This window comes from Triticum urartu, chromosome 5A (assembly GCF_056163025.1).
Source record: "Triticum urartu cultivar PI428250 chromosome 5A, HENAU_Tu73, whole genome shotgun sequence".
Classification (NCBI taxonomy): Eukaryota; Viridiplantae; Streptophyta; class Magnoliopsida; order Poales; family Poaceae; genus Triticum; species Triticum urartu.
In genome coordinates this window covers 293,394,397-293,400,396 of record NC_141877.1, presented here as the reverse complement: position 1 = coordinate 293,400,396, position 6,000 = coordinate 293,394,397, and positions in this window count along the sequence as shown.

The following is a 6,000-nucleotide window of genomic DNA, read 5'->3' as shown; positions in this document are numbered from 1 at the left end:
ACCCATATCATCAATATTAATCAAGCAGGACGTAGGGTTTTACCTCCATCAAGAGGGCCCGAACGTAGGTAAAACATCGTGTCCCCTGTCTCCTGTTACCATCCGGCCTAGACGCATAGTTCGGGGCCCCCTACCTGAGATCCGCCGGTTTTGACACCGACAAAGATCTTTATCGGTCAAACCGCATAACAACATACGTTGTTCCCTTTGTCATCGGTATATTACTTGCCCGAGATTTGATCGTCGGTATCATCATACCTAGTTTAAGCTCATCACTGGCAAGTCTCTTTACTCGTTACGTAATGCATCATCCCGTGACTAACTCATTAGTCACATTGCTTGCAAGGCTCATAGTGATGTGCATTACCGAGAGGGCCCAGAGATACCTCTCTGATACACGGAGTGACAAATCCTAATCTCGATCTGTGCCAACTCAACAAACACCATATGAGACACCTGTAGAGCATATTTATAATCACTCAGTTACGTTGTGACGTTTGATAGCACACAAGGTGTTCCTCCGGTATTCGGGAGTTGCATAATCTCATAGTCATAGGAACATGTATAAGTCATGAAGAAAGCAATAGCAATAAACTAAACGATCATAGTGCTAAGCTAACGGATGGGCATAGTCCATCACATCATTCTCTAATGATGTGATCCCGTTCATCAAATGACAACACATGTCCATGGCTAGGAAACTTAACCATCTTTGATTAATGAGCTAGTCAAGTAGAGGCATACTAGGAACACTCTGTTTGTCTATGTATTCACACATGTACTAAGTTTCCGGTTAATACAATTCTAGCATGAATAGTAAACATTTATCATGATATAAGGAAATATAAATAACAACTTTATTATTGCCTCTAGGGCATATTTCCTTCAGGATTGCGTAAGCACCTGCCTTGTTAAAGGAGGTAGCTAGGTCTTCTCACCGACCGCGTAAGCAACATGCAGGAGTGCAAAGGGCGATGGGCCCAAGACCCATGCGCACTTAGGATTTAGACCGGTGTGCTGACCTCTTTGTCGAGCCTAGGTAGGGCTGCAGTGTGTTGATCGGCCGAGGCCGGTCATGACCTGATGGTGTGTCCAGCCTGAGTTGATCGAGCGTGTTGGGTAAGTTGGTGCACCCCTGAAGGGTCCACGGTAACGGATGCTCGGAGTTGTATCCCGATCTCTACAACTAGAACTAGATACTGGATGTTGAGGCTTGTAATGGATATGATGGCTCCAGGATTATTTCCTCGCGGGGAGTCGAGGAAGTGATCTCTAGGCAATGTTACAACATACTTACTAATATTATAATATGCCACTCTTATCTCTGATGCTGCAAGATGCTTGGAGCTACTTGAAGATGCTAGTCTTCGATAGGCTAGGCTTTCCCCTTCTCTTCTGGCATTCTGCAGTTTAGTCCACAGATACAACCCATTCCTTTGATACAGATGCATATTTAGTTTAGAACTGATGTAAGTCTTGCGAGTACTTTGGATGAGTACTCACGGTTGCTTTGCTACCTCTTTTTCCCCCATACCCGATTGTTGCGACCAGATGAAGGATCCCAGGAGCCAGACGACGCCACTGATGACTACTACTACCCCGAGGGTGCCTACTACTACGTGACGACCGCTGACGACCTGGAGTATTTAGGAGGCTCCCAGGTAGGAGGCCTTGCCTTTTCGATCATTGTTGCTTTTGTGCTAGCCTTCTTAAGGCAGACTTGTCTAACTTATGTCTGTACTCAAATATTGTTGATTTCACTAACTCTTGTATATTCGAGCTTATGTATTCGAGCCCTCGAGGCCCCTAGCTTGTAATATAAAGCTTGTATTATTTTAATTTGTGTCTATAGTTGTGTTGTGATATCTTCCCGTGAGTCCCTGATCGTGATCGTACACATTTGCGTGTATGATTAGTGTACGATTGAATCGGGAGCGTCACAAGTTGGTATCAGAGTCGACTGCCTGTAGGTAGCCCCTTTCCAACTCCTTGGCCGAAGTTGAGTCTAGTGACTAAAAAACTTCTACTAACATGGATGTGTGTCTTATGGGCCCACGTTGCCATTGGGTGGTATTATGATCTTTTACTCCTCGATCTTTACTCCGGGACTCTGATCTCTCTTCTATTCAGGTTAAATGATTTTGCTAACTCTAACTCTAGGTTCTCATAACTAATTCCTCCCAGAGAGCTCCCTGTTACAGATGATCGCCTGCTGCACGAGAAGATTCTGAAGATACTCTGCGATGTTCTCTTGAGACTTTATGCCCATCGCTTTTGCAATTCCCTACCACCAATATATCCTTATGGATAACTACACACACTTGCCATTCATACAATCATTCCCTGTTGCCCTTGTTATTAGAAGATGCCCCGAAATACCCTCCGCTGCCCCGAGAATCCTTTGAGCTTACTGCCTTGCAGTTCTTTACCGCATGAATACCCCTACGGATAACTCCTCGCACTTCTCGAGTATCCGTTCATCCCCAGTTGTTCGTATGCTTAATATTATTCTATGAAATACTATTCGATCTTCCGAGAATCCTCTTCAAATCCTTGTCTGCTTGCATTATGGATGCTTCCCATATGTCTAGCAATATTCATTAGTATCCTTTGACACCGTCATTTTGTTCCTATTGATTCAACATGTGAGCGAATGCCCGCAATCATCAGTTGACCCATTTAAATGATCTTTCCGGCTCAGACGTCATTTTGAACATGAGCTAGTTCTTGACAAATCAAATTGCCGACGAGTGTACCCCTAAGTCTATACAACTTATCTATCCTTTATCAAAGCGTTTGCTTCTGATACCTTGATTTGGAAATCATAATTCCTTTGCATTTGAGCTTGAATTAGTTAGTTGTTTCTATAATCTCATCTCCTTGCATTCTTTCTTCGTCTAATTGGGTACTGATACCCACATCAGCTCTGTTATGGGTCATTAGATCCTTTGTTGGACTACCATCCGACAGTGTCCTTCATATTTAATCACCTTGTGAATTCTTCCCTGATACATAATGCCTTTGGTAAATTGTATCCCCTACTTTTGTCTACCATGCTCTTCTTCCGAGCTTGAGTTAATTACCTCTGTAGTTTTGCAAATGTTCCTAAGATGCCCCGACGGGTTGAACTAATGCTTTCCCTAATTTGTGTGAACCCGGAAATTTCTATGGATCATACTCTATTGGTGTTACGCCGGATAAAAAATTCTACACTACAACTTCATCGAAAGCGAGAAATGAATGAAAGGTTATTCATTGATGAAGCGGGAGTCGACCTTGAACTTTGTGTTCATGCCCATGGAACCGATGTGGAACTTATCATGGAAGCTTCTTGTGATAATAATAATCCCCTTGTTATAAGTTCATCTAGTATCTATGTTTGGTCCTTTGCAACCGTGGTTCTGACCATGATTGTTCCCCTTTGATTCCATTTCTCAGACAAGTTAAAGCACTTGTCTTCTGCAGATCAATGCATCTCCGCAACCTCTATTTTGACCTTCCTTCGAGTATTACCCTCCGGTATCTCAAGAATAACAAGGAACTGTGTTGCTTCCTATGAGTCTTCATCCAGTATTGCTTCTCAAGGATTTTAGCTTTCCCCGGGTTTCTGAGTTATTAGTCACTCAAGAACACCGATAAGTGAATCAATTCCGCACTCCGATTCAATAAATCTAAGTAATTTTCATTGCTTATGAGTTTAATAATCCTTCAAGTCATTCCTAGCCTGATCGGCTATATCATTATCATGCTAAATTTTAGTTCTGCTACCTGGTCCTTCTTCCCGGAGCACAATTTTCGACGATGAGCTAATCTTATGTTGATCTTCCTCGTCATATCATTTCGCCTTGAACAGAAAGCTTGATTCTGAGTTTGTGTTGTATCTGTGGTTCCAATAACCTTTTGTGTCACCATTCCCTTACACTGGCACGCGTTTGTCGGCGTTCTGGGAACGGGGGTCCCCAGACTTGCCTGCCTGCGGCCTGCGGCGTGGCTCAAAGGGGGCCCAGCACGGCCCATCTTCATCAACACAGACCCAAGACCTTCGCGAGGGGCCAAGCCTCGCGGGGTGGATGACACGGAGCTTCCTCAGGCACGGCTTCACCAGGCTGGCTCGTGAGGAGGCGGAGAGATCAAGGCGGGGTACCTCACGAGGTGCCCGTGACGCAAGCCATGACGACCAAGGGCGCCAGGCGGGCGCCAGCCCGCGCAGTGTCCTCCTTTCCCCTTTGGTGCAAAGGGGGCAAACGCAGCCGCGGAGTACCGAGGCATCAGGAAAAGGTTGTTGTTTCGGTGCAACAAGACCAAGACCAGGAGGACCGCAAGATGGAGGTCATCGTGGAGCCCAAGACGGCGTCACCACCAGAGCTTTGTGCAGGCGAGGACCAACTTTAGTCAGGATAAGTGTACTAGATGTTCCCCTTCAAAATGGCCAATTGTTGGCGCCCTTCCCGCTCAATATTTGGGAAGAGGCCCAGGGCCATTGCCTATAAATAGGACCAGCCGCCCACAAGGATGAAGGTCGGGTTCGAGGTAAAAGGAAGGTTAGAGACAGAAATCTAGGATCAAGGATCGGATCGAAATCAGAGAGAGAGAAGGGTGACTGAACTCCTCCTAGCAGTTCGTCCCCCCCCCCAGCAAAGAGCAGACCCTCGCGAGGCTGTTCTTCCTTGTATTGTTCATCATCTGCAGCCTAAGAGGCAATCCACCACACCACACACTGGAGTAGGGTATTACACCACAACGGTGGCCCGAACCAGTATAAACCCTGTGTCTCTTGTGTTGCTCTTTCCTTAGCTTAGATCTTAGCGAGGCGGATGAGTGCAGGTAGGTAGGAGGCGAAATCTCCGCGCGCACCCCAGTGTTCGAACCTCAAGGGCCTGCCGGAACCCGAAATCCGACATTTGGCGCGCCAGGTAGGGGTGCGCCGGAATTCGTCTTCCACCACCCCGTTCTCCTTCGACCATCGCACCCATGTCTGACGCTCGTCGGGCCCGCGCCGAGCGCCGGGCCGCTCTCGCTTCCCGCGTCGCCCAGACGGCTCCTGTTGGCGGGCGTCCTCGCCGTTCCCCGTCACCTGCCATCAACGCCGCCACCGGCCCAGTAGGGGACGAGCAGCAAGCATCGTCTCAGCATCCGTCAGTGCGGCAAGACGGCCGCACCGCTACTCCCTCGCTCACCCCAACTGGTTCTTCGTCCCGCGCGCTCCGCACACCCATGGAGGCTCGAGCTGCGCTCATCGCGGCAAACGAGCTCCTGCGCTACCTTCCCGTCGACGACGTCTATGAAGAATGGCTTGACCGCGTCGCCGAGCTCGTCCGCGCCGCAGGGGGCTCTCCTGCGCCGTCCGTCCCGCTGCACCGCACCCCGCCCCGCGCTGGCGACGAGGCTCCGGCGGCGCCCCGGCCGCCTCCTCCTCAAGAAGGCACCATGGCTCCAAGGCGCGTGGCCTCTGGGCGGAACCCGCTCCGTCAGGTGCCAGCGCGGCAAGAGCAGAGCTGCCAAGAAGACCCTCGCCCGCAAGAAGCTGCCCGGGCACTCCCTGCTCCAGCACGTCGTGACCATGCTCCTGCTCCCGCACGCCAAGACCCCGCGCTGCTCCCAGCTGCAGCGCGTGGGGACATGCAAGACCAAGCTCTCCGTCACCCAAGGCCTCCCGTGGCCACAGCAGGCTGCCGTGCCTTCACCACCGAGCTATGCAGCGTCGCGTGGCCCGGCAAGTTCAAGCCAGACTTGCCTCCTCGTTACGACGGCACGGCCGACCCTGCGGAGTTCCTCCAGCTCTATGAGCTGGGCATCGAAGCTGCCAACGGAGACGAGAAGGTCATGGCGAACTGGTTTCCTATGGCGCTCAAGGACGGGGCCCGCACCTGGCTCCTGAACCTGGCCCCAGGCACGATCTCCTCCTGGGATGAGATGCACACCCGCTTCATCGCCAACTTCCAAGGTACTCGTGATCGGCCACCCGCCGTGAGCGACATGCGCCGCATCAAGCAACAACCC